The sequence below is a fragment of the Gambusia affinis genome, linkage group LG02 (genome assembly GCF_019740435.1).
Source record: "Gambusia affinis linkage group LG02, SWU_Gaff_1.0, whole genome shotgun sequence".
NCBI classification, from domain to species: domain Eukaryota; kingdom Metazoa; phylum Chordata; class Actinopteri; order Cyprinodontiformes; family Poeciliidae; genus Gambusia; species Gambusia affinis.
In genome coordinates, this window is record NC_057869.1 from 22,938,492 (window position 1) to 22,961,125 (window position 22,634).

Here is a 22,634-nt window from a genome sequence, read left to right on the forward strand (position 1 = left end):
AGTTTTTGGCGTTCCTAAAACACCAAAAAAATGTCCACAGTTCATGAGATTGTCTAAAAGTCTTTATAGGAAAAGTCTGTCAGAAACGTGCAGAAAAAAAAATCATAGTGTTTGTTTCATGACTGGTTAGGTTTGTTTATGTAGTTTCAGATTCTCTTCTTTTACCTCTCAGGTGTTTCCAAGCAATTATCATCAGATTAATCTGTACAAAAACTAAGCTTTAGTTGCAGTCAATGATGTTGGGTGCAGTCACAGAGTCTGTAATGTATCCATTTGTAATGTAGGACGTTAATGTTACTTAACTTTCTTTTTTTTTTCTTTTTCCAAGCAGCACTTTCTCAAGCTGACTTTTCACCTAATTAAGTATATCTACAGCTCCCTCCTCTGAGATGTGATGTAACCTGTCTGGTCCGCTCTCTGCCATAGGATTAGAAGAAAGAGAGAAAGAAAGAAAAGAGCAAATTCTCAGGCTATTTTGAAAAGAAACTATGAAATAATCTGGCAGGTACATGGGAGGCGTTGTGGTGTGTGTTTGTGTGTGTGTGTGCGTGTTCATGCTGTCGCAGTGTGGGTGTTTGATGTGACTGGATTTGTACGTATGGGGTCAGAGATAAAACTGCTAGTGATGTAAGAGGATCAGCGGCCCAGTTGACCAGACGCTCTCCTAACAGGACTAAAGCAGGAAACCTTTTACCGTTCACACAAACAGTGTTTCGGTCTTCCAGGCAGGCTGAGATAATGGAGCAGCTATCTCCCCTCCTCGCCCTGCCTGCGGATCTGTTGAGTCGACACAAGAGATTATTGACTAATTAGAAGTGAAATAAAAATCGCCGCCATCTTTTTGCAACTTTGATTCTATTGGCTTTTTGATAGCAACCCAACTCTTCCCAAACGTCTGATGACACACACGAGTGGAAACCTGCCAGCTGCAATATACTCATAAAGATTGGGAGAAAGAGGTCAAAGTTACAAGTTCTCTGACGTCATTTTTTTTTTTTCTTAGTAGTGTTAGCAAAAGCAGGAGGACTGAAAGCCGACATAAAAAACCTGAATGATTACTCCTGGAGCAATCTGTGCTCACTTAGCAACGGACATATTGTAATTAATTCCCTGATAAAATAAATCAGATGCTCAATGGGACACTTTTAATTTAAAACACTTTGTGTTTTATCTGCCATCAGGTAATATCACAGCTGCACCTCGGCCATAATAACTGGGTTCCAAATAAGATCAAGGACATCTTATGTCATTGTTATCAGCAAGTCAATGTCCGGGCGTTCACAACTCCTGCTTACATCTTCCTCTGTCCAGTTCTGCTCCTGACTCAGATGCTTTCCTGTCCTTTTGTGTGTGTCAGTCACTAATTATATGTTTGCATTTTGCACAAAGCCTCTCTCAATTTTAGTAAATAAAAAGAAGGCGTGATTTAATTTTTGACAATTAGGCTATGCCAGTTTCTTCCTCTCAGGCTTTCCTTCACATTAACACATTTCCATTTGCAGGATCGAGCAGCTTGCCTTCTTGGGCAGCTGCTGCCACATCAAGCCTCTTATTGCACTCTGGGTCCTATGCAGCTGCATGCGAAGGATTGATTGGCCTCTTCGTTTTGAGTGTGTGACACAGCAGCACTCTCGATTAATCTAAGCTAAACCCGAAACCCTCACAGACTGCCCAGCAGGTTGGCATGCTGCCATCTCCAGCTTCCTATCGGCTAAACTCAGGAGAACTCCACAGGGGGTGGCGCGCTGACGAGGGGCTTCTGCAGATTGTTTTTTTTTTTTTTTTTTTTTTTTTGGGGTGAGGGGGGATTGCCAGCATGAGATCGGTCCTGCCTTGTCGTCGTTGTCAGAAGTTAACGAATAATACTGCAGCTGCTCTTACTGCCCTGCTTTGGCTCCGACTGTCACTGCAGATCGATGCGGCACTGGGGTTGAGGAAAAAGCACACAGTGTTCGCTCCTATCAGCAGAGCGGCAGCTCTAAATGGGTAGCCTGTCTGGCCGAGCCTGCTTCTGACCACACCAACCTGTCAAGGACAGCTGCCCACCCGCAACAGAGGAAACGGAAAGATCCGCTTTGACTTCACATCTTCATCTGTTGGGGAGATTATCACCGTCTGAATCGTTCAAAGCTTAAAAGTCAACACACATCTCTTGTGAAAGTAAGCAAAGATGCTCAAGTGGGATTTTCCAGTCACACACACACACATACACACCCACGCACGCAAACAGGCTGCCACCTGGTTCAGCAAATCAATAATCATTAACTTGTGCCACTAACACATGATGTGACAGGAAGGTGGAAAAACACCTGGTTCCAGTTCTGCTGCACTCCATCCTTCCTCTAACAGAGGACGCTGAACCCAGATTTGTTTTGCAGTATCATGTGATGTGCAATGTTAGCGCTCTTGGACTCACTGAGGAGTGTGTTCATTGGGTAATCTGGAGAAGTGTCTGTGTTGTTGATGTTTGTATGTGTTTTCTCAGCTGCTGCTCCACAGTACAGCCGGCCGAGGGTTATGGGCTGGTGGGCTGGTGCGGGGTTCCTTGTTGGATAGGTCACTGGAGTTCAGCTCATTTTCACTCCTCTGCAACCGCAGAGGAACATGTTGCATAATGGACGAAATGCAAATGAAATGGCATCGAGCTCTGCCTCTGCCTCTTTGGAGCACTCCTCTGCTCCCCGCATAGCTAATATGAGAATGGATTCGATTGGATGGAGTTAATCTGGAGCACTTGAGGAGTGAATCAGCCTTTAGGTTGGATGTATATCCCAATGTGGCGGTTATATAACAGCAGCAGAAAAGGTCCTACAGGCCTGATGAACCAGTTCTCTGCTCAAATGAACCCCACCGCCTGTTATGTCAGAATGTAGATGCTCAGCTAATGATGGAAAAAAATCAATAGACATGGACTGCTGCAATTATGTGCCGTGGGTGTGTATGTGTGCGTGTGTGTATGTGTGTGTGTGGGCGTGGACATGCTCTATTTATAGCTGCCAGTGACAGGGTGTCTGGATGCTTTCAGACAAATCAAATGCAAGGCAGCAGGTCAGGATTGAGTGCGTCTCCCTCTGGTCCCTCAGCGAGCGACTTCATCAAACTTAGTTTGATCAATTTTCCTCTTCAACATTTCCTGCGTCAAGAATTTGTCTTTTGATTTAAAGCCACTATCAGAACGACGATCTAGAAATCTCGATTCAGATTCATCTAGAAGGATTTCTAACAATATAGACTCAAAGGCATCGCCATCTCTTAGCTACCTCTACTAAATGTAGGTCCATGTAAATTCCTGTCCTCTGTACCAGTTTACAGAGGACAAGGTCTCCCAGGCTCCCTCCAGGTCATGCTTTAATGTTGTGCTTAAATATTGGCTATACTCACCTATTGCCACAAGGCTGCAGTGGGCTATTGCCCCACTCCAACAATCATTAGGCAGGGTACATTTAGAACGGGCCTGAACGCAGTCCTTTGCAAAAATAAATTGAACGCTATAACTTTTGTCTATTCTGTGACATTAAATCTATAGTTTTAAGTTTATTTTACTATACAAACACACACACGCATCATGAAGACCAACAACCCACAGAGTACTGATCAGACCATCATCTGACACTGGAAAAACGATCGTCCACCTAAACCAATACACTGGCCCAGGAGAGCGTTAATTAAGAAAAGCAGACAGGAAATCACTCTGGAGGAGCTGCAGGGATCAGCTGCTCTGGCAGAAGATTCTTGTTGCCAGTTATAGGCAGTTATAGCATAATCAGAGGTAGCCATAGGAATTATCACCAAAAATGTGAAAAAGTGATCATTATTGCACTCTGAGCCAAAAACCTTTCTGATGTGAAGAAGTGGAAGACATTTTAAAATGTTTTCCTAATTTTACTAAAATCCAACACAAGTAGCCTGATGTGAAATAAGTACATTTGATTTTGACTGCAGGTTCCAGTATACACTATTATAATGCAACATTTCAGCATCAACAACTCAAATCACCCGGGAGTTGTTTGCTATGTGAATCTATCCTCTGGTGCGTCAATAAGGACATGAGTGCCGGCAAAAGCAAACAGCAGCAAGCCAGCAGAGACTCCTGTGAGCACATGGAGTTCATGAGCTGCTGTTTGCTGCTGCGTCTTTCTCTAATAGGCAGCCCACTTATTTCAGAATGGACTGGCTGTAAAATTGCTGGCCGAGGTCACACTTCGGGGGTAAACACAGCTTAAATGAATGTCATGTACTCTCTGATGAGTAAATAGTCTCAGGGGCCACTGTCGCAGAACTCAGAGATTTCACCATATAAAGTGAAATGCGTCACACGTGCGAACAGCAGAGCGAGGTAGCCAATCTGCATGCGTGGAAACTGTGACCTTTGTTGACCCAAATCTGCTTTGAAAGCACGTTGTTTGGAACAAAATACCATAAAAAAAAAAAGCTTCAGAGCGCTGCCTTCAGTTATATTGTTTCGTTCAAACGTGTTATGAAATGTCTGGTGCCTTCCTGTCATTTCGGAGCATTATGTCAAGCAGATAAATATCTTGTGTCACATTTGTCATTGTGAGGCTCCGTCCAAAGGTCAGTAACCAATGACACCCATGTGGACACCTGAGCTGCTGCGCTGTATCAAACACCTGACATCATTAATCGGACTCATTTCCAGATTCAGTTAGAGAAGGTGTTTATTGCTATCAAATAAATTTTAACTCTGTAACTGTGTTTCTTTTAAATGATAAACCTTATCTAATCTATCCCACTGGATTTTATAAGGCGAGATTATGCTTAAATACTGAAGCATTTTCTTAGAAAGCAATTTAGATTATGCTGAATTTGCGTCACCTTCCGATGAAGTAATAAAGCTCTCACTGCACTGTCTTCTTTCCATGAGTTTGTGGTACGGTGGCCGACAGGTGCAAATGCGCAGCAAAAGAGAAAACATGCAAACAAAAAAAAAGACACGCGCACAAATTAAATGCGACAAACAAAAAGCAAATAAAATGCAGCAAACAAAAAGAGAGACGCAAACAAAAAAGAAGACACCCCCGAATGAAATGCAGCAAACAAAAAAGAAAACACCCCCGAATGAAATGCAGCAAACAAAAAAGAAAACACCCCCGAATGAAATGCAGCAAACAAAAAAGAAGACACCCCCGAATGAAATGCAGCAAACAAAAAAGAAAACACCCCCGAATGAAATGCAGGAAACAAAAAAGAAAACACCCCCGAATTAAATGCAGCAAACAAAAAGTGTTGAAAACGGAAGTGCTCCAGACCACTAGGGGGAGTCAAAGAAAATAGTATTCATTTCTATGGGACCAGATGCAAGATTCAGAGAAAGAAATTTGAAAGAAAGTAAAGGTACGTATTACTATATTTCTTTTCAGATATATTATTATAATATTTCTAATAATATTATAAATATTATAAATGAATAATATTATAAATATTATAAAAGAATATTATTATAATATTTATAATAATATTATAAATATTATAAAAGAATATTATTCTAATATTTATAATAATATTATAAATATTATAAAAGAATATTATTATAATATTTATAATACTATTATAAATATTATAAAAGACGGCGTATCTGAAAAGAAATATAGTAATACGCACCTTTACTTTCTTTCAAATTTCATTTCTCTTCTTTGCGTCTTTTATTTGCTGAATTTCATTTAGTGTCTTCTTTGTTGCTCTTTGTTTGCTGCATTTCATTGTCTTTTTGTTTGCTGCCTTTTTGTTTGCCGCATTTAATTTGTGGTGTCTTTTTGTTTGCATGTTTTGTCTTTTTGCTGAGCAATTTGCTCTTCAATTAATCTAACTTCTCAGAATAATTTCCTTTGATCACCGACAGATGCAAGGTGTTAACGGTAAATGGTATTACCTTTCCTCATAAATCTCCTTTATTAGAAAGATTTGCATTTGTTGGTGCGACAGAGGCTGCATTCAAAACTGCAGACTAAATAGTTTGCAGTTCGCACAATGCGCTGTTTTCCACAGCTGATGTTTTCTAAAGATCAGCATTTACTTGGTAGATAGATAACAGTTTCTGTTGCAAAATCATCATAAACAGGAGCACGTTTTTTTTTTTTTTTGTTTTTTTCATTTTATTTCCATTTTTGTTTTTGTTGCTATGGAGGAGTAACATCTTTTTTTATCCCTCATAGTGACTTTGAGGTGTTACTTTTTCTCTTAATATTTATTGTTTTAGACAAACATGACTTTCAAGAACAACAACCTTTTGAAATAAATTTTATGCATTTTCTTGATAACCTATAAGATAACCCAAGAAAGGCAACTATTGAAATCTTTTAATAGTTTTTTTTTTTTTTGTCAAAATGTGGTGGATTAGTTGGTAGTTCAAGTTTGGTTTGGCTATAAAAGTTAAAAAAATTGTATAACATATGGAACCTTAAAATATCACTAAACCCAAATACAGTTAGTATGAAGCTATACGTTTTTTTTTGTTTTTGTTTGTTTTTTAGGTTTGTACATGTTGTGGGAAAACAGAAGCTGTACATTGCAAACTGTGTCAGCCCCACTGACAGTTCCAAAAATAAGAGACTGTTATTAATGCAAAATGATTTTTAAAAGAAGAGAACATATCAGGACATTGTGCCGTCTTAAAAAGATGCAAATGATTTTGTTTATTTCTGACCAACATTAACGTCCATATCAACTGGAACAGAAGTCAATAAATGCCATCAAAGCCTGCTGAGATTTGACCAAGACAACATTGAGACCTTTTGTGCTAAAGACAAACAACAGATTGCAGATACTTTTACTTATTTTCTGATTAGAAGTTTACGATCATGGTCACAGACACAATTATCATGTTAACTTTAGCTTTATAAAGCTTTATCGAAACCGTTTCCTTTCGGGGTGTATTTGGTTTAAAGCTGACAATCAGTCCCAGAAGTTTAAGTTTACTGTGGCTGTTCAGACAGGATGAAAATCATACATTCAGACTAATACACTCACATTGATATTTGGATGAAAGCTCTCATAAAGCTGTAGCAAAACATAGATTTTTAGTAGCAATCAAAGGTTCTTTCTTCTTTCTTGGTTGGTAGTTGACTACGGTTTCAGCTTTTATGCTCTAGAGCAAAGTTGAGCTTTGCGGGTTACTGAGTCGTTTCCTAAAACCCTAGCCAATGTCCAGTATACGTCAAATGGTTGAAACTTGGCTAATTATGGGTGTTTTAACAAGAAAGTGAAACATACTATCATCCATGAGGGGGTTTGGCATGAATAAAGTAGGTTAACGTTAGGTTTCAATTGTTTTAGGGACAAAAGTTTATCATCCAGCAAGAATTTTGGCAAAAGGATGTATTAAAATTATATAATCTGTAATAAAAATAATGCAGAGTAATCTGAACAAAAACATTGTGCTGCTGCTGAGACATTTAAATCCCAGGTCTCCCATACATATATAAGCCTCTCCTTTCAAGGCAGACTCGTTCAACCTTTTAACTATATGCCATACAGACTTGGAGAGACAAGTTATTCAGAGACAGGGAAGCACAATTACCAACCAGCTGTCAGACAGAGTGGTACAAAAGAAATCCAGACACCAAGGCAATGAAATGAGGAGAACAAATGGGTTGAAGAAGCTAATGAGGGACTATCAAGGGGGGTTCACCAAGGAGACAGGCCACAGTGGGCAAGAACGCAGCCAATCTGATTAATCTAGTCACAAATCATGGGGTGGAAGTGGTGGAGAACAACTCTGTAAAGTGTTAACAACAGATGCATTAGAAATAATAGTAATTATCAAAAAGAAAAAGAAGAAAAAGAACAGGTTTACAATGCTATCATAGGGGATTTCACAAAATAAGTTCAGCTACTCTGTGTTGTGAAAAGGACATTACAGATTTTTGTTTGCTTTTTTTGCCCATACAGTAACTAAAACTGACCCAAAAGAAAAAGTGAAAGTTTTGCACTTTTTGCTTTGTGAAAATCTGGACCTGAATTTGATTGATCGCTATAGCATAACCTCAAACAAGCTTGAGAATCGTTCGGTTTGGCTAAATCAAAACAATTCTGCAAAAGGACAGAGACAGAGTTAATGGACATTGTCACAACCAGATATAATGTTTAGGGGCAAAATGCAATTTCACATTTAACCTGAACGGATTGGATAGCGTTTTCATTTAGAAAACAAAATGCTCATTTCAAATGATCAGTTTCTTTTTCATCAGGCTGTTTACACTTGCTACCAAATTTTATTTGATCATCTGACACACCGAGGTGAGGCAAAGAAAACAAAAATAGAACAAATCTGTAGTGGGAGTTTTTCAAAGCACTGCATTTAGTGCAGCCTATTTTTAAAAATGTTCTACTTTTAAATCTCTGTCAGTTCATACAAGGTTACCAAAGTTTCCTGGGTAAGTGACCTGCAACTTATGATCTTGTCTGCATTATCATGAATACCTTCGTATTCACTGAAGTAATGATGATAATAATAATAAAGATAAATGGATGTCTTACAGTCTGCAGCAGCTTTAGCCATTTTCTCAGCGTTCTCCCTTTACGCTGTTTTTGCTCCCGCTGGCCATTATGGAAAATAAACACAAGTGAAATTCTTGGTTGTAAATGAGGTGGGTGTGACGGCCTGGGTTCAGTGGGTTCGGAGTGAGGAAGTCTTTGAGTCTGGGGAGGAATTTGAGTTCTCAACAGAATGTGCTACTGTTCCCCTTTGGGATTGTCATGGAGATTACTCTGCAAAGACAGAGGAAATACCTCCCAGCATGCAACGGGGCCTACTTACAGTTGTTGTACAGTTCAACATTTCCATTCCATATGGAAAATGTTAATTCAGGGATTAACAGAAAACATTTAAATAGATAATGGTAAACAATTTTGTCTTGAAGGTTTTTTGTTTTTTTTTAAAGTGTGGCATATTTCTTTACCACTGAATCTGACAGTGGTAAACACATTGTTCAATGAACATTTTCATAATGGGCTTTAACATTAATTTTAAATAATGAGGTTTATTTAGTTCGCCCCTAGCAAAAACTAATTCCAGAATCACACAAAGGTCAAAATGAACTAGTTCGCGTTAATAGTTCACCACTCGAACAGGATGTAGTTCTTATTTCTTGTAATCCAAGACAGTTTTCATACTGTGACTGAAATAAGGTTGAAAAATATGTAGGTCATGGCATCATTCACAAGTCATGGACTATCCCATTGCCTCACAACCATTTTATTCTTTTATATTATCTTTTCTCATGCAAACTTTATTTTATTAACACGGTTGCCAAACTCTCATTCATATATCTTAATAGTTTACCAACAGAATTCAAAATTTTCCCACAAAAACATTCAGTTTGGGTAATGTTTGTAGCTGTAACTTTTAACCCGATTATTATTGTCAATTCAGTGGGAATTTTTTCTTTTTCTCGACATTTAGCATGTTAATGTCAATTTCAAAAACAATAATAATAGTAAAAACCAAAAACTGCATCTGTCTTAGGCAAAACCACTAAAATTGTTTATTTGTTGGCCAATTCGACAACAATAAAGTAAAAAATTATTTTGGTCCTAATCAGGGCAATCCACTATGATGTTCTTCTCTGATGAAATCTAGACTCAGCTTCTGGATATTAGTTCATTTCTGTTCTTTCTTCATGTTTCCTACCTGCAGAATGGCTGAGCTGAAGAGTTGGAAGCTGTAGATGATTCTCTGCTCGTCTTTCCTCCATTTCTTGTACATAAACTAAAGGCCAAAAATTAAAATCAGGTAGGAAAAAACCTCCTTCGTGCAACGTGATGGCTTTAAGAGTTGAGTCTTCTGCCTTCAGTTGTCGTCTTTACCTAAAAAGCCAAATCAAGGGACGTGCTGCGGTGGCGTAGAGGGTAGCGCGACCCACGTTTGGAGGCCTTCAGTCCTCGACGCGGCCGTCGCGGGTTCGTTTCCCGGACCCGACGACATTTGCCGCATGTCTTCCCACCACTACTTCCCCCGTTCCTGTCAGCCTACTGTCGTATAAGGGACACTAGAGCCCACAAAAAGACCCCCTGGAGGGGAAAAAAAAAGCCAAATCAAGGCGATGTCTAGTCATAGTCCAGTCTGAAGTGAGAGGAGGTGCAAATAGGCCTAAACTGGCTCTCAAAAGCTGAACTGTGCAGATGTAGACACCCTCCACTGCTGCATCTGTCAGTTCTGAAAAATATAAGCTCCACTCACTTGCACATTTAATAAGTGAGTAATTAAATTACTTTTTCTATAAAACTTAATCAAAAACTCACCAGTCTAGAAAGCTCAAACTCTGATTTGTGATTGAGGCCCTGTCGATTAGGCCACTTTAAACAGCGATGTTTGTGGATGTGAAGTGAGAGAAGATTTAGAAAAGGCTTGGCTATTTCATATGGTAAAAAGGCACAAAACGTCTAGTGGTTTTTTTCTCAAACTGTTCTATACGCTCAGATTATTGGATGGTGCTCCTACTGATCAAACTCATGCCTTTGTCATTGCTCTCGTCGTAACAAGATAAACAGAAGCAGGATGCCCTAAATGTTCAAATTGAAATTCAATATGGAGCTCTGCCTGCAGTGTTTGTGTGAGTGAGTCCACAAATCATCAAGAAGGCTAATTTTTAAACTGAACAACTTATAATTAGTCCAGCTCAATCCATTCAACAACTTGTTTTTGTTACAATTATGAATTTTTGACCAAATTAGCTCATTGTTTTAGTGAAAAATCGCTATATGGCAGCCTGTCTTCTGTTTGTCTCAGGTGATTTTAGTCACGGCTATCTGTGTGATCAGTAGTGTAGAGCAGAGGGCAAGAGTAAGTCCCAAACAAAAAAACTTCCAGTCCTCCAGGATAAAAAAAAGGCTCACGAATTGGATGGATTAGTCCAATTAGGACAAAAAGTCAGCAAGTACATAAGAAAGAACACTACAATGGTTGTAATTGAGTAGCCACGATACTAGCAAAAAAGAAAAAAAAGAAAATGAAGCATTTGGAAACAAAACAGAACAACAGGGAAGTGGCGCAGGCAGCATTGTGGCATGGTGGTTAGCCGTGCCACAGGAAGTAGATACTGAGTTTAAGTCTCAGCTGGGGCCTCTCCATGCTAGGTTTTTAAGGTCCTATTGTGCATGTGTGGCTTTTCTACCACTATTCCAGTCGGTCCATGAAGTCCAAAAACATTCATGCTAGAATAAATGGAGATTCTACAGTATGTTGACCTTAAGTTTAAAAATACCTGTTTGTTCTGTGGGTTTTGACGTTCTCACTATGGAATTGTACTCCTGCACACTCACTGTCTACTTGTCTTATTTGTCAAAAATAAAAATAAAAACCACCAGCCTTTCATAAAAAAAAATTAAAGGGTTAAAAGGTTTAAGTCTTAATTTATTGGATTATCTTCTTTTATGTAAGAGAACAATGAAGCAGTTTCAGAGGACCAGAGTTGCAAATATCAAATGTGTGTGTGGATGTGTGTGTGTGTGTTTGTGGGCGTGTTTGTGTGCATGAGCGTGTGTGTGTGTGTGTGTGTGTGTAAGTTATGCTACATCAGTTTGAAATGAGTTTTTACACAAAATACAACTCCGTTTTTCTCTGCTCCTACCGAATGCCTGTGTTGTGTTCCTTGTGAATTGTCTGAGTGTTTAATCTTTGGCCCTGATTATTAATATGATGTGGAAAGAGAAAATTCCTCCATGAAGGCATGTGGCCTTGCAAACCAATCCTCTTAACTGATTAAGGTTTTATGGCAGGTTGCAGTCCTTGCATTCATGCAGCTCATCTGGCTGGAATTGTGGAACAAACTTGGATCAATGCAGATTAGGATTGTTATCAGCTGTTAGATCTGTGGAAGCGGCATTGCAAAACATTTATGTTAACAACTAAAAAAAAAAAAAAAATGCGAAGAATTGCATTGAGGCAGGTTTGGCTTGCAGTGCTTAGAAGAATCCAAAAGATTTAAGGCAAATCTCACCTGTTTCTGTTCTCTTCAGGTCAAAGGTAACGTGAACTTTGACACACCGTATGGTTTTTTCCAATGTCACTACAGTCTTTGCCCAGTATGATCATGTCAACCATTCAACCTTCCTTTTTCTGCTCTTATCTCCTCCTTCTCATCTAAAGAAAGTGGGGCAGACAAAACACCCAAAGTGGACAGAGCAGAAATCAGTGTGTACTGCAGGGTAAATAATTTTCCTAGGAAATAATAAAAAAAAGGAAAATAAATAAATAAATTGGGAAAGGCAAATGTAAATCCTCATAAACCAAATTCAAATTGTCTCCATTAATCATGTAAAAATGACTGTGTGGGTGTGCTTGCATGCATATGCGAGTATGTTTGACTTGTCACTAATGCACAGGGTGTTCTTATTCAACTCATGCTCTATTTGTGGAAGTATCCATGGTGATAGTGATTTGCAGGCATGGAAAAAGGTCGAATGGACATGGGGATATGTCTATTTGGCACACTTGGTGACATCTCTGCTCTCGCTGCCAGTCTATTTACCTAATCAAACAATTGCAGGGGGCAGTGGGTTGAACTCGACATGGGTTACAAAACGGTGAACGTTCTGGAAAACTCTAGACGACTGAATTACGAGGTGACTGAATAGCTGTCATGGAGTTAAGCGTGACAGCCTAGGGTTGTAGAAATGCATTCCCAACATAACTAAAATTTACATGTTTGGCTTTATTTGCTCCTCTAGAGTATAGATTGCATAACCGTTCTGCCTAAGGCAATGACAATCCTAGTTCGTGGGTCATTTAGTCTAAAGTGATCTTTGTGCAACAAAACACCAGGCACAAATCTAAAGATTGAAAATTTGTCTGAAACATATGCCTCTATGTCAGATGGTAGCTAAAGATAGATGTCAAGGCCCTCACACTGCACCTGTGACACTTTATTTTAAATTTTAACCCGACTATTTCCTCACAGGCTGGTCTGGGGCAGAGTAAATGTGCGAGCTTCACCCAAAACCAGCTTGCAACAAGCCAGTTTCTGTTTGTGTTTCTGCATTCCAAGAACGATAGAGACAGCAGCCAATTTATCTTCAAGTGTTAACAGTAGACAAAGATAAAGAAAAGAGTTAATAGATTATTGTCCATTTTAATGTAACATGTCAAGAATAGTAAATAACTACTTGTCCCGATGATAAAACAGAATGCACATGTGAGGAATGTTAAGGTCAAACTGAAGCCACGCATTTTGAACTATTCCACGGCACATCGTCACATGTTGATCTGCAGGGACTGTAAGGGTTACTTTTAAGTTTTGGAGCCTGGTTAGCTGTGTTGTTTTTGTTTTTGTTTTTTTAGTTCCCTGGCTTCACTTGTGTTTAATTAATATGGCAGGATACATTATATTATAAAAGTTGTTTGTGCAAATTATGATGGGTAAACGATTGCGTTTGCTCATTATCAAAGCCAGATTCATCTTACAATGTAATTGACTTCTGCAATCTGCTGCAAACGTCTTGGTGGAAGATAGACTGAGACTGACTGGGCTGTGCCATAACATTATTTTCAAATCCTTGCCTTGGGCTGGCAAAAGAAAGGACAAAAAGTAGCCAGTTGGTCATAATTTTATGCCTGATTTATTGGTCTATACATTTGTAAAATAGACGAGATAGACAAAAACACAGATGTCTTCCCTTTTCTCTTCCTTCTATATTGACCCAGGCCATAAAATACTGAAACCAAGTTACACTCTTATCCAGGCTGGGTAAAATTTCTGACAACTTGTCTATCCCTGCAGCAGAATCTCTTTCTCATTATTTGTTGTTTTGTTTCAGTTTCACGAGAACTATGAGGCCATGGATTTTCTTTTCATATCTACACCAAGCTTCAAATCAATAGGTTTTTGTCTGCAGGTTTAATTTGGTGGAAACCAGAATAAAAGTGATTAGATTCTTCTTCTCTTTTTATTTAAATGATGACTTTCTATTTAGAAAAAAAAAATCATTTGCATGTTTCTAATTTGCAATGATCTAATGATACTTGTTAGGCTGTGTCCATTGAAAGAAGCTAAATAAGCCTTCAGCAGATAAAATGAAGAATCACTATCAAGCATGATTAGAGCATAATTTATCTTTATTTGTTTTAATTATATTTATTCATACACACAGTATATAATTGCATGGATATGCTGCTCTAGTCTCCAACTATACTTCTGTATGTCACTTTGCTTATCTAACCAAAACAATAAGAACAATAAGACAGAGGATGGACAATAGACGAGTCAAGAGAGAAAGACAGGAACTTGGCCTGGTGCAGGCAGGGTGGTTAGATAAGTGGAGGTCAGAAGCAGAGAGCGCCGTGGCTGTTGAGTTGCAGCGAGCTCTGAAATACCGCAGGCCGGAGAGACTGGGCGTGCTCTCTGCCCACACCTGACCTCAGCACCTTTTTCTCACACCCCTCTTTCTTCCACAGTATGCTATTTCTACCGCTCCACAGCAACCACCAAACCTCTCACTCCTCACCTCCTGACTAAAACCTGCACTCTTTGGTCTGCTAGCATGTGGTCATTTTAATTCTTCTTCTTCTTCTTTATTTTGGTTCTCAAATGTCACAGATTTCCTAATGTGTGAGTGTGAGTTAACACACTAAAACAAACGGCGACTTTGTACTCATAGCCACTGTTTTGAACAGAATATATATAGAGATTTTACAAATTCTGTGACCGAGTTTTGTCAAGAATATTTCTAGACTGATAAAACATGAAAGCTACAGCAACGTCTTCCAAGACTGAACTACTTTATGTAAATAATTCCAACAACATTTTCAAATATATGATGCCGATTATTTGTGAAATATGACACACGTTGCTCCAAGCGACTTTAAGAGATTAAATATCCGCCTTTGGAGCTGCAGGCTTGGATTTAACAATCTAAACAAAAGACTATCATGAGGTAGTTAAGATTTAAAAGTTAGCATGACTTTAAAGGAGATGTGCCAAATTGGTGTCACTGAACTGCAAGTTTTAGATGTTCAAACCTGCTACCGAAGGCGTGTCAAACTTTAGCCCCAGAGAGCCGGTGTCCTGCAGCGTTTGGCTGTGCCCCAAGTCCAACACATCTGAATTAAATGGCTGAATGACCTCCTCAAGCTCTCAAGCTTCAGAGTCCAACTAATGACTTCATTATATGATTTAGACATGTTGACGCAAAGACAAATTTAGAAGGTTGCAGGACATTAGGCTTTGGGTACTGAAGCTACACAGCTCTGTCTTAAAGAAACTGTTTTATTTTTCTTGATAGATGGAGGGTTACCTGTCATACTTATGGGTAGTCAGTATCTAACCTTAAGTAAGAAATGTAAAAATTGATTTGTTTGATTCATTCAGGGGCATCAAGTTCCATGGTTGCTAGCTTTTTAACCAATGTAGTGTTAGTACAAGAAGTATTTTTTTTCCCCCCCTGACAGTTTTGCACAAGCCTTTTTCTAATACAAGCCATGTTCATTTTGCCTAACTGCACACATTGTGCTAAATCAAGTTGGACATTTTTTGACCCATATTGAAGAAAAAGCTAGTGGGTCTTTGTTTGAAAGACCTCCGATGTGTGAGGAAGCAGAGACTTTTCTTTTTGCATCCCAATGCCTTTAAAGTGGCTGAACTTTCAAAAGTAAAGAATGAAGAATCGTTTTCTATCTCCCCAAAAAAACAGTTTCATCACAAGCTTACAGTGCACCATGAGACCAGTAATCAAGAGCACTTCATATTTTCCCCACGAAATCAAAATATTTAATGTCAGTAAAACAAGCCTGAAGAAGGCTAATACAGAAAATACAAGATCCCATTAGACGTGCTGACCCCATCCGAAGGTTTTCCAGGCTGAAGCTAATTTACTACCATTAGAGCCTCGTTGCAAAGTGGAAGAGGACATTTTACATTTATGACCTTTTTTATGGCCCATAACTCAAGTACTGCATGGTGCTCACCCATTTAGGTCTTTGTTATGCCCAAACCCCATATCCCATGACTGCCCTCATCTAAAGATGTTTGCAGAAGATGCAGGCACAACACTGCAGTCATGAACTAGGACACATCAACTTCCGCTGGGTATTTGTGTCTCCTTCTGTATGTGTGCACATGTCCCTTGACAGATGTTACGCTCAGAGCAATATTCCAAATGTTTGTTGATGCAATTGTTATTTTAAAATTAAATATTCTATAATTTAAATGAATTTTGTATACTGAAACATGTGCAGTGGGGGTAACCAGTAGAAACAGACTGAACTCTCCAAGTAAGAACATTTGCTGTGTAGAAAGCTTATCTTCTACATAGTGTTCAGACCAAAAATTATAAATCCCATAAACCAGTGATCTGAGCTAAGCCTCACTTGGGAACAAAGTTAAATGGTACCTACACTTCTGGTTCCCCGAAACAGACAGACAGCAGTTGTGCTGTCCAGACACATTTCAGCTCTCCAGACACATTAACATTCTGGAGAGCTGGAGAGTCTTTAAAACACCGACGGAGATGACTTGATGACTTAAAAGAAATTTTACTGCCTGATTTAAAGCCTTTAAATTTGGTCCTCTGTCTCTTTAAAAACTCCTGCTTATTCTGAAACTCTGCCTTCAGGAAGTCATCACAACATGACTTCCTGTTGTGATGGGAGGCTCCTCTATTAGCCTTTTAAAAACATTTTTACCAAGCTTTCACTGAGAAGTAGCTCATATAATGAGCTCTGCAGATGCCCAGTTCCACCATATTGAAGGAGACGAGGGGAAAGGGTGAAGCTCCAAGGAGGAGCTGCATCTCACAGGCGGTGCTAGGTCCAATCAGGAGTTTGCATAGTTGAATGGTTGTCATGGAGATTACTAACTTCTATGTATTTTGTTAGTATTTTCTTTGATAGGCCAACATAAAGTAGAAGAGCAAATAAATCATTATACTTTGTATGCGGTATGTATTTAACTTTATTCACCCTGATACCACTGAAGAAGCTCCAGTCCAATTCAGTGTCTTTAACCTTTACTTTTATTTAAAAACAGAGACACACAAACATGCACACACACACACACACACACACAGACAATTTAAAGATTAACTTGACATGCATGTTTTTATATGCTGGGTGGAAACAGGAAAGAGCCAACTCCTGCACTCACTTGGTGCTGGTGCAGAGTCTGTCTGTGGTTAATTGTCTTCTGAAACACGGCAGAAAAAGAGGGGAAATTATTTGGAAGTTTTATTCCTTAAAGCTCACCTCTTTTTAAATGTCACCAAGTTCTTTTTAAAATGTTAATTAGATGAGACCAATTGGGACAATGACCGAGCCCTAACAGCGTATCATCCACACAGATTCAGAATACATTAAAACACTTAGGGAGAGTTGCCAGTTTGCGCTTTGGGCTTTCCATGCACCAGCTTTGCTCAGGGATAAAACACTAAACCCCACGTTGCTTCTGAGGTACTGCCAGCTGGTTGCATGGCAGCACTGTTGTCTATAGCAATGAATGGGGATTTCATTGCAAAGTTGAAAAAGAGTTGCTTCTGAGCAGACATCTTACCGTTTCGTCAAAAAGAAAAAAGTTTCTCTGTTTGTGAAGGAACTGCAGCACAAGAGGTCACCTTCCATTCCTGTTTGCTTTCTTTCTCCTCTTCTTTCCCAAAAAGCTCAAGTGTAATCTTTGTTCTGAGCTGCTCACAGTTGAAGGTAACCCGTTGTTTGCAGATTAGGCTCTGTTCCTTCAACAGAACACGCTGACCCAAATTGCTAAGGTCACAAGGAGCAGAAAATTGACTTGTTTTACATGAGGTGTGTGTGAGCGTGTGATTGTTGGCTGCACACCTGCTTGTGTGAAAATGTTCCAGCTACGACCCTCGCAGCAAGCTCCGGGTCACTGTCATGTGTGAGTGCGCAGAGATCCTGTTGTGAGAGTAAAGTATTGTGTTTCTTTTTCTTATTTATTAGCCGCTTATATAAGCACCAGCGGGGGAAGGAACATCCTGAGACAGGAGTAAAGGGCACCAAGCTCATAGACGCAAGCAGGGTAGTGTGTCTAGGTCGGCGGTGGTGCAAAAGGCACATAGATGAAAAACAAACAGAGGTATCGATTGGAATGATTGTTTGAATTAATGTAAGAAAAAAACAGAAGAGACTTTTAAAAAAAACAACTTAGTGAATGCTACCATCTTAGCATGAAAACTTTGCCGTAATGTCGATCAAATAAATTTTTTAGAACTGATATCTTTGCATATTTTTGCATCTATTTCACTAATGTCAGCCAGTCAGAGCATTTGACCTGGGCCGGATTTTAGCAGGGGCTTACCGGGGCTGCAGCCCGGGGCCCCGGCATTTCGGGGGCCCCGAAGGATGTTTTATATTTTTGTGAATGGATAGTGTCAGAATTTAATCAATCACTGCATGATTTTGACAGCACCGATGAAAAATGTTCCAATTTGTTCTGGCAAACGTCCGTCTTGAATGCTTGCTTGTTATTGGTCCACTTTTGACGCATCTTACGCATTGGGGAGGAGGAGCGTCAAGGGAATATTATTTTACAATGGCGGACAACCGAAAATATGACAGCGGAGCGCAGAAAAGAAGGAAGAGAAAAGAAAAAGAGCATCGCGCCAAAGAGGCGACAATCAAAATGCCTAAACTGACAGGCTTTTTTAAACCTGTTAGCGGAGATGGAGCAGAAACCTCATTATCCCCGCTCCTCAAACCCTTAGCTATGCTAACACCGGCACTAAGATCCCGCCAGAACCTTTAACCGTGACTGAGTCGGTGGCTGGACTGGCGTCTGTGGAGTCAGAGTCGGTGGAAGCGGGATCTTCTTCCGCAGATGGAAGACGACTGTGGATCCGTACAGTACCGATCCGGCGCATTTGGGGAAATTGACGAGTCCGTGCGAGCTTACTGGGCTGAGCGAGGACCGGAGAGCTGTCAAAATATGAATGTTGGCTTTCAAGCATCAGAGCGGGTGTACAAGCATCAAAAGCGTCACTTCTCCAAATCTCACTTTAAAGCAAGATGTTAAATGGTGAGTATATCGAAGACCGTGGCTGCTCTACTCTCCATCCACGGAGCTGCATTTTGTTTTGCATGCCGCATTTTCAGCAATGCTAATACTCAGTCAAACTTTGAAACTGGTTTCAGTGACTGGAAGCACGCAACTGAAAGCAAATGCCTAAACTTTAAAAAATCCTTCAGAGGGCAGCACTTTGGACTTACCTGGGTCAGGATATTTTCTGAAAACTACAGTATGCCTGATCTCTTTTTTCTAGGAGATATTGTTTATATCCATGTTCTGTCTGACTGGCAGAGAAGCACTTTTTTGACATTTATTTCCTCCACTATTTACCAAGAACTTTAAAACCAAAGAAACAGTTTGAGTTTTGATATATTCCACTTGTACTTATATGAACTTGTAAATGCTGGGGATATTTGTATAAATATTGTTTTTACGCTTTGCTTTGTAAAAGTATATTTGAGCATTGCACTTTCTTGCACTCAATCTGTTTTATAGTTTGTGTTGAAGTCCAGGCAACAATAACTATTCAGTGATTTTATTTTGTGATGCAAGCATCATATTCTAGTTTCAACCCCAACATGTGGTTTAGTCTTTCTAGAAAAGAGTTCAGAGTTGTTTGTAGTTTGTGACAACTGGCTTATTAAAGTTGTAGGTTGTCAAAACTTACTGTCTGGTCATTTTCTGCTCATCCTCTAAAACAAAACAAAACATATATATATTTATATATATATATTTTTTTTTTACTCTAGCCCAGGGGCCCCCATCCTGACTCCAGCCCAGGGGCCCCCATCCTCCTAAATCCGGCCCTGCATTTGACTAATTAATTACCTGTGTTAGCGTGTGTGTATACTTCTTGAAGAAGTGTGAACTAGACAAACACATATTTAGCTACATTTTTTATTACGATAATCTGGCTGGTGGTTGAGCCTTGAATGACTACTGCATAATGTAACAGGAATTGTATGACACGAATTAGGTAATACTTTTTTTCACACTTGCATTTACATGTCATTGTCATAGAAAGAAAATGATCTTCCTTCACATCTGACAGTGCAGTTTACACAATTTGGCCTCCAGCTAAGCCAGACTGACACTCATTCTGAGCACGAGTGTCGCAACGTCCAAGAAATCAAGTGAACAACTCATGAGGCTGCATTGCTACCAAATCAATACAAGTGTAAAACAAATATTGCCCCAACTACGGCATGAAATATAATTTAATTCCATGCTATACCATGCAGACACTCTGTCTGTGCTGATTAAGATTTACCCACCTCTGTGTCCTGCATGCTGCCGCTCGGGGTGCTTTCTAAATATTTTACTTAACAACATAATGGCCTATTGTGATTTGTTATAGAACACTGAATATTTATCCACAGAGGGTTAGGCGATCAGTAAGTGTGGAAAGTAAAAAAATAAACAAAGCATGTCATGACACAGAAGAAACATGGAAGTTCTACAACAATTATCCCAATTTATATATATATATACTTTACAAAAGGGGGTGAATGAAAAAGTGACAAACATGTGCGAGACTTGACAGGACATGTCAAGGACTTTATGTCCCTTACATGTCTATTTGTGTCTATTTATGTCTATTTGTGGAAAGTGCATTCATTTTCCACAAATTTTGATCTCATACCTACAGAGAAAGGCAACACAAAGTAATGGTTTTGTCAAGGTTATAGTGACACTGAAGGTTATAGTGACACTGAGAGGTTCAGATAAAAAAATCTCAACCAATTGTTATTTTACACTGAAACAGTCCCATGGTAAATGAAGAGAGTAAAAACAATTATTCAGTCTATTATTAATTAGACTGAAGAATGAATAATGATTTCTGCAGCTCACTTCATAGCTACAGCGGTCTGCGTGTGTGTGTGTGTGTGTGTGTGTGTGTGTGTGTGTGTTTGTGTTCGCCTCATCACCAAGGTCCTCATCTACTACAATCAAGCATATGGCTGATATTCAACAATAGCTGGATAGCATGCATATTAATATCATGATATTAAAAGACCACCAAAAAAAAAAAAAAAAACAGTTAATCTGCCACGTTTGGTCTGCTGTGATAATATAGATCGCAACATACAGTGAAAGAGGTCATGCCACATAGAAAAATCAGTTTTCTAAGCCACAAAACAGTCATTTATATGTACATGATTCTCCTGTTGTAAATGGATTTTAAATAATATATTGAATTTATATCAGTAGATCCCAACTCAGAGGTTCCTTACTAAACCTCTCTTGAAAGGAACGAGGTTGTTTCCTCGTCCTTCAACATTTTAATGAGCCTGTGCTCCTAACCACTCGACTCAAGAGGTTGCACTGTCTCCCCAGAAGAACGTTTGAATCTGCAGGGTGTTCATTTGACAAGGAGGTGTTGACGCATGGCTGCAGCCGACGTGCAAGACGCCGACCATCTGGAACTGGAGACGGTGTCCGCTGACCTATATATCCAAAAACGGAAACTATACCGTACATGTCATCATGCCGATTCATGCTTATGTTACTTAATGCTGAAGTGTTCAAAAATAACGATGAGTCACCTTAATAATCCTTGTTTATTGACCATCAATTTATACCTGTAAAGGTTTGTGGGCCTGGGATGAACCAGCGACCTTTCTGGGGTATACACAAACATCATGGACCCTGCAAGGATTAAATAGAAACCAGTATTAAAAAATGGTTGGAGGACTGTTTTCTCCCAGGCAATCTGGCTTACTGCTGACCCAGTCAGTGTCTTTTCTGGGACCTAATTGGCAGAACGGTTGCCTGTTTACCTATTTTTTTTTATGCAACTTGAATCAGCCATTTTCACAGTCTGCCTGCAGGGCTGCACTTTCTATTGCAGAAAATGTGATGTTCCAGAGTTCCAGACCATGTTTGGACAGAAGAGATTTTGGTTGCTAGTAGAGAAAAAGAAAAGATTCAAACTGAAAAAAATAAAAATAAAAAATACAACTGGGAGGAGAAAACAAAAACAAAAAAAAAGAAATAAAATGCTGCAGCCCTCCCCTCATTTCCACCTCTCTCAGTCAGTGCTGACTGTAGCAGTGCCTTCCCCTCCCTTCCCTTCTCCTCCCTGAGTGAAACTGGGTTTACATAACACACTGCAGTCTGTGATAACGCAGCACACACCACTGCTGATGGCACTTGCTCTTTAAAGGCAACACACACACACACACACACACACACACACACACACACACACACACACACACACGCACACACAACATTTCTATTCAGTGTAGTCAAATGTGAATTCTGCATCTGTCACGAGGTGATCAAGCTGCAGGTTGAAGAGACGCGCTTCTTCAGTCTTCTATGCACAGACCTGTTGTGAGTTAATGATGGGAAACTTCACGTTTCCAGGGATGCGCTGCCCTCGGCAGCCTCATTATGAATTTTTTAAAGGACTTTCAAACACTTGATAATATGAACAGCTCTGTTAAAACACTGCAGTCCTGAGTAGATGGCACACAGGGGGAAGATGCAGACATTTTATGTAAGCGAGTGACTTCTGCACTCTGGGCTGCTGCAGCCAGATCTGTCTGGACAGGCTGGTGAGACTAGTCCCATTGGAGGGCTGTCGTCCATCTCTGGGACACTGCTTGTCTGTGTGTGTGCGTGCGTGAATGACAGAGAGAGAGAAAGAGAGAGAGATCCTGT